The following is a 7552-nucleotide window of genomic DNA, read 5'->3' as shown; positions in this document are numbered from 1 at the left end:
GTGGCATCAACTTGAAATCCACATCATTATCCCTGCCATCTTTTGAGGTAGGATATTTGGGCTGAGATGGAGTGCCAATAGCAGACTGACAAGGAAATGTGCAGTTTTGCACTTCAGTATCGGGCGAAATTTCCTCAGGGAAATTTTGATCCTGGTATTGAGGAAGAATGTTTGTCTCTGCCATGAGCAGGGGCAGAAACCCTGGGAAAGGATTGCTATCCCTGTCCACAGTGATGTTGGTACCTGCAAGCAGTGTCCTGTGGCAGTAAATGGTGAATATTGCAGTTTGCTGTTAAAAATTGCAAAGAGTTTGTGGGGAGGGAGCATTACAGGGAAAGAAAATAGTACCGAGCGTGCCTTTAATTACACCAAAGTAATTGACTGGCCTCAGCGGGGTGGTATGGGCATAACTGAAGGCCCAGAACATCTCATTTAATCTCCTCCTACCTACTGCATTTACCATAGTCATCCTGAGGTTCTCAGATGATGCAGATATGACCATAGCTTAATTACAGGGTAACAGGGCGAGCCACAGGAGTCAGAAAACAGCCCCAGACCTTCAGCATATGGACAAACACGTGAGCTATTTGATTTATTCTCAAGGCTGAATCTGCTGTGACACAAGCGTGAGGTGCACGCTACCTTCAAGTAATTGTCACGGGGGAGCCTCCTGCACTGAGAAGCGGCAAAACAGATCTTCCGGGAGCGTGAGGTTTCTGACAAAGTGTATATGAACAATTCTTCTTTAATGGGCATTTAAGCCTGCTATTTTCTTTTGCAAAAACATCTTTCCCCTAACAAAGAGCTTGGAAAGACATTTTAAAAATATATGAATTTCTCACATCATTGCATGAATTGTGGTTTTAAGAAAAAAAAAAAAAAGATTCTGTGGATAAAATCCCTCTGGCTTTTAAGCTATGTTGGACAGCTAGGAAACATGTGCTTCCTACACAGCAACAAAGAGAGTCAAGGATAGAGAATATCTATAGCTATCAGATGAAGGGGGCAGAGCAAACTGAGACAATTATCCAGAAGTTACTGCCTTTTCACCCTGAGTAACCAAGACTGAAATGGGGCTGAAGATACACAAGGCAACCTGGAAATTTTATAGAATCTCTTTAGAAGTCCAGTTTTGGTAAGTTGTTTATGGACCAATACCATTTTTCTGAGATTAATGCCTTCTGTCTTCCAAAGACCTCTTCTGTCTTTCTCATTCAGGTAGCCATGGTGGAGTGGAAAGCTCTTATTTTCTTTTTATCTGTTCTTATTTTCCACTGTAACTGGTTCTTGCAAACTGTACAAATCTAGACTTTGCTTTTAGCATTAGTGCCAGTTCTAGTGTCACACAATATTTCTAGGATGTGTGTGCCTGTACTGTGGAACAGAAAGTGTCTGCTGTTGTGCTGCTCTGTGTAGGAACGGTCCTCTCACATCTCTCAAATCTCATGCAGCCCCAGGCATTGTCTTCTAAAAAGGGTGCCTCAAACTAGGAGTTGAGGAAAGGAGACAAAGAGGGATCTCTGTGTTAGGAGGGACTAGAGGAGTGTTCAGTGTTGAAAACCAACCACGCGTGGTGGATAAGGTGAGCAGGGAACATGCTGCTTGCTGCCAGCCCAAAACAAGAGACATTCTAGCAGTTATTGCTAGCAGGACTTTAAAATAGATGAAAGGAAGTACTTTTTGCATGGCATGCAATTAAATTTATGGCACTGCTGCTGCCCGTGGGTGGAAACCAAATGTCAGGATGCTGCAGGGCTTATCTCAGTTCTGGGTATGCCAGTGATTCCCATAATTGCCTGCTCCATCCCTCAGGGTGGGAGAGAGGGGCACTTGTGTGCAGCTGTGAAGATTTCGGTAGCCTTGTCAGTGGTTGTGATGGGTCACGATCACAGCTGGAACAGTCAAAGGTCTTTGACTCAGGAGACTGAAAACTTCTTTTCTAGTTTCACATGCAGTAATGGGTAATGGCAGCGTTAAATGGCACACAGTGTGTCTCCATATTGTAGAAAAGCCAGAGCATGGGGATGTTTGGAAGGATCTTTCCTTCAAAGAAACCAAACACATATGCAAGGCCAGTGCTGACATGAAAAGAATTTCCTTATTAATTTCCTTGGGAAGTAATTTGAACAGGTTATCCTCGCTTGTCCTTGAATCTGCTGTTTGCTCTGTATATAGAAATGAACACTTGTACAGAACAGGTTTTATATAGTTACACAGGATATAAGCTATCTATTTACATTTTACTCCTGGTTATTATAGCTTTGCATATTTGCAAGATCTGCTCTTAGGATTCCAGAGACATCTACATGTGATGCAAAGTCTTTCACAGCTGAGAAGTTCCTGTGCTGGCTGGTGCATTTAACATTATATGAGTCCTGCTGATGCAAATCGTCCTACCATCCATAAATCTTGGAGCTCACCCTAGAACAAGGTTATCTTGAAAAGCTATTGCCTTGCTAAGAAAAAATTACTTTGATATTAGACACCAGAGCTTAGAATCTGAAGGCATATGCTTTGGGATGGAGATGTGGTTTCCTCCATCGCGCTTCCACAGAGATACTGACCTGTCCCTGCCGTCCATCTCAAAGCATCAGGCTCCAGGTTGGGTGTCCATGTATTGCTGTGCTGTCTGGCCTGGGCTGCATGAGGTGTTAGAACTCCTACAAGCCCCAGACCTCCCAGATCGTGTATCAGGAGCCAGAAGATCTTGGAGATTTTGAGATTTTGTACAAAACTCTGATATTTCAAATGCATACGGGGGTTCTCCTCACAGATTACCATGATAACCAGGTGAGGGGCAGGCGGATGATGAAGTACTGCTTGCACACAGCCCTTCTGCAGCTTGCTCTGCTGGGGCCCACACCTAATAGCGCTGTTGCTTGGGAAATAATGCAGTGGTTTTGTGCAATTCCTACTGCATCTGTACTTTTTTTTTTCTTTTGATAATCTGTATGCATGTAGTTCTCTGGCAATAAGCGTGTTTGAACGGGGATTAAATAAAAATAGGTAAGCAATTTGATACAGATAAGTGGAAGTGTCTCATATCAGGTTTGCCTGTGGCATTTTGCTTCTCTTTGTAATTACTTGTTAGGCTTGCAAAAAGATAAATATTGCAGTTTTGATAAGAAATACTCACAGATCAAAGCAAAACTGACTTTGCAGTTATCTCGGGATTTAACCATTAACCCAGCAGTTTTGTAAGGGGGTGAGAGGGTGGCAGCATGGCTTCAGCAGTGGCAAAGGTACGTGAGCCGTACCCATACAGAGGCGTGTGGTGAGCCACGCGCAGAGCCCACTGCTGCTGCTGCGAGAGGAGGTGCTGGCTGTGCTTACTGAAGAATTGGTTTGTTCTCCGAGCTGGGATTCGGTCCTGTCATGTCAGCTGTGGAGACTGTGCCTCGCTTGTTCAGTCCTGGCTCTTGGCATGCAGTTAGCTGTTGCACGCAGCTCGGTGTGGCTGTCTGTGAGCGTCGATCCAGGAGCGTGCTGTGCTGCCTGTGCTCAGCCCTCAATTTTCTAGAATTTTTGGGATTTTACACTGATTAACTTGATATGTCAGAAAATGCAAATGCTGCAGCTTTCTATGTGTTTATAAACGAATTTGTTAGACCTCTCCTTATCTCTCACCAGTGGGAAGGAAACGGTAGCCCTGCTGCTTGTTACCTCTCCTTGAACGTCTGGTTTAGACTTGTCAGGAAGAGTGAATGTACGTGAATGAATGAACCTGAAGGAGGAGTTAGACAACCTGACTTCTCACTGGCAAAAGACGGCAAACACATTGGCACAAGTTTGTTGTTCTTCAGAACATATAGGTGGCAGATATAAATGATTTGTTACGGATTAGTAAGCAAAGTCCAAGCCCAGGCAACTCCTCCGTATAGAAAGGGTCAGTTCAATCTGTCACACTTCAGGTACGAAAGAAATACGGGAACATTAGCCAATGTGAATAAAAAAATGCTTGCAGTTTAGCTCCTAAATGCGTACGCAGCACAGAGGCTTTTCCAGGGTATTTATATCAGGAAAGTTTCCGAGTTGATGTGTAGCTTACAGATTCCCCCAGCAATGTAGACACATTGGTTCTCAACATTCTATCAGCCGAACCAGAAGAAAACACCTCTTGCACATAGGAGTTGCCTTTATCCACCATGTGTTTGCAGCTTAGCTGGAAAACATTTTCAGTGTAAGACCTGGCCGTAATCACACAAAAGGACATTTTTTTTTTTGGTGATAAAAGCAAAACAGCTGAGGAAAGTGGAGCAGGTTGAGATATCAGATCTGGCAGTGTGGACGTACCAGGTCTGGCTCATGTGTTGGACCAGGCTCAGACTGTGCTGGGAAGGGAGTGTGCACCCACTGCTGTCAGGTGCTTGCTAACCCAGGTTGAGCTCTCAGTGGCCTCATCTTGGGCTGGACTATCAGGTATGCTTTACAGTATGCCAGAACTAGCAACAAACTCTGGGGTGTGCATACGTGCGGATGTTGACAGGCTGGGTTAATTCAAGTACATTGGCAAATGTTCCTCGTGTTCTCTGAAAGTTGAGGCTTCACCAAAACCAGTTTAGGTTCTGGAAAAGAAACCCATCCCACATCCCAAAACCAGTGCTTGACTGGGCCTGGTGTGTCAAAGAGCGGCATATGAAACCCTGGCTGAAAGAGTCATCCTCCTGCAGTGGAGCTGTGCACAGGAGGGTTTGCCATGAGCTCTGAGCATCACTTTGTCCTGTCCCAAAACCAGCAGCATGACTCCAGGACACTCAGGCTCTTGCCTGGGTGTGAGTGGCCCAATCCAACCTGCTTTAACAAAAAAAACAGGCCTTACCCAGTGAGGGGACAGGCGTCTGACAGGGCTGCAGGATTGGTCCCCAAACCCTGGAAATGAAACACAACCCAATCAAAGGCGACGGGAAAACAAACTCACCTGGAAAGAGTTAGCCATTCAAACCAGGGGCTGGGGGGGACCCTGCTTTAATCTTTTTATAGCATAAAAATTTAGTGACTGAATTAAATCCCTGCTGTTTGGACTGGATGATATTACCTAATTCTCAGAAATGAGAGCAGCTGGCCACAGTGCAGTCACCTCCTAGCATGCCCTGCAGTGCACAGCACATCATTTAGCAGGGCTGTAAAAGAAAGGACATTTATTAGGGGGCTTGGGAGTGAAACTTAACGTGCTGGCTTGGCTTTTAGCTTGCTGGATTTCATTTCCAGCTCCTCTGTTTTCTTTTCCACTTAAATAAATAAATAAATGGAGCCCTCTTCACACACCTTCCCTAACTGGTTTTTGACATGTCTTTGGGTAAATCCTGTGCTGAGAGCTGGAGGGGGTTCTTGATGTGAATATCATCAACCTGGTGATGATGTAGCTAAACAGGGAAAGGTCCTGTCAAAATCCACTTTTGGGAAGGTCTGGAAAAGGAGGGCAGGTATTAAAAATTGCCTGATTGTTGGGAATTTTCACTCTGTGGCAAAATGAAACCCAAAACATGTCCTGAGCCTGCCAAATAATGTGAATTTTATAAATATTTATTGCCATGTCCTGTTCATTCTTCTTCCTGCCTTTCACCTGCCTCTCCTCCACCAGTTCCTTAGGATGACACCATTAGGATTGTAATTTCTTCCTCACCTTTGCCTCTTTTCTTTCTTTGTGTAATACTGTGGGGAAAATAAAAGGTCATAGTTTTAGGAGCTGGGTTCCTCCATCTGTCTACAGGATAGGTTTCCATGCTGATGCGGTTGCCAAAATGGACCTCTAGCTCATCCTGGTGGTCTTGTCTTGCTTTGCACTAGGGGAAGGTGACACTGGTGGCTCTCACACAACCAGTCCTATCTTTCCCGCAGCACCTGAGTCAGCCAGAAATGGCAGTGTGTCAATCATCCACCCATAGCTGATGGGGCTGAGACACAGCTGATGCCATATTTTTTAATGCTGTTTCCCAAAGCAATGAAAAGCCCTTTGCAAAACGTGTCCCTGGGTGTGCCAGTCAGTAGTGGTCCAAAGCCTGTTGGGACCTGGGGAGTCCGCTCCTTGCTCCAGGGAATTTCTCACTTAAAAATAAAATAATGCAAAAAACCCCATGTTATTCCGTTCACAGTATCTAGAGCTAAGTACTTAATTTAAATAGCTAAACTTCAAGTAAAATACTTTTAAAATGCATGGAAATATAAGTACTTGGCATGGTGAAGTATTAAACCTGTAACTCTAATTTTCAAAGTCCTGGAAATGCACACAATGGCAGTAGGGTTAGCAGGAGCGTCCATTCTTCCACACTTTGGAATTCAGCCTATTTTAGACGTGCTTGTATTTACCCATCCCTCCCTGTGCTAGATCACACCTGCCATGCTCTCCCCAAGAAACATGTGGATGATTACCAGCTGTGGCTGGATTTTTGACACCTGTACTTGGTGTTTTAGGCTTGAATGGCTTGACCCTTTGCCTTCCTGTGCTGGTGGATGAGCGCTCATCCCGGTACTGTGCTGGGCTACCAAAGCAAGTGCTGCGATGAGCGCTGGACCTTGGGGAGCAGGGTACATCTTTCTGGCCTCATGCAAGCTGGACCTGCCACCACACTTGCTGTGGGTTCGCTCCCTGCCCGTGCAATGGCCATCATTTTTGAAGCAAACCTTTTTCTTCTGCTTGACAGCTCCTTGCAGATTTTGAGAGGGCAGCTGGTACAGAGGAGGGCATATGCCCCTGTGTCTGGCACTGACTAATGGAGTGCTGTTAATTTGTCACTTTGGTATTAATGAAACTGGTCAGGATCTGAGCAGCAGAGTTGTCAGGGGGGCAGGGTCCCAGCAGCACAGTGAGAAACTAACAGCAGCATAAGAAAAGCACTGATGGCCGTATTCTTGCTCTGGGAGCTAAAGTGCTGGCTTTGGCAGGAGCCATGTGCACATAACTTCTGCCAGGGGACAGGCCCAAAAGTTTAGTATTTCTCTGAACAAAGTATAAAAGTAATTATGGTCTTGGCCCGGGGTGTTCAGGGCTGAATTTGTAACCATCTGGTGTTAATGGCCTGAAGTGAAACTTGAGGCAAAAGTTTCATTTTGCTTATTATTCATCAGGAAAGTCCCTGGCCAGTGACTGCAGCTTTCCTCATTAGCGGTGGAGCTTCATACCTGCTCCCTTGCTGAGGGGCAGGAGAGATGCAGCAGCCCCCATGCTGCTCTGCTTTGACTTTGAGCAAGTGGCATCGACAGCGAGGGACTGCTCTGAATGTAATCCATATCCTCCCACTGACATTAAATTTTATCTTCCTAAATCTCCTGCCCAGGAGCCTATTGAATGGCTGTGTTCCCAAGACAAAAAAATTCCTATGATGAAATGTACTCCTAGTGTTGCCTATCCACAAGAAAAACTGGTTTTAGGCCCTTTGTTAATACAAATCTCAGCCCCTTCCCAGGCCAAGACTGCGTGGAAGGGACTATGTGGAAAGATACAGTTTTTTTATTCCAACTGAAATTTTGCAGACAAAGCCTTCCTTTCCCAAATAGAGGTATGTTCAGTTTCTGACAGGACCCTCACTGCTCTCATACTTGCTCTGCATTGTAG

The sequence above is a fragment of the Eurypyga helias genome, unplaced genomic scaffold (genome assembly GCF_000690775.1).
Source record: "Eurypyga helias isolate BGI_N326 unplaced genomic scaffold, ASM69077v1 Scaffold47177, whole genome shotgun sequence".
NCBI lineage: Eukaryota > Metazoa > Chordata > Aves > Eurypygiformes > Eurypygidae > Eurypyga > Eurypyga helias.
The sequence above is the reverse complement of the archived record's forward strand: the minus strand, read 5'-3'. Positions refer to the sequence as shown.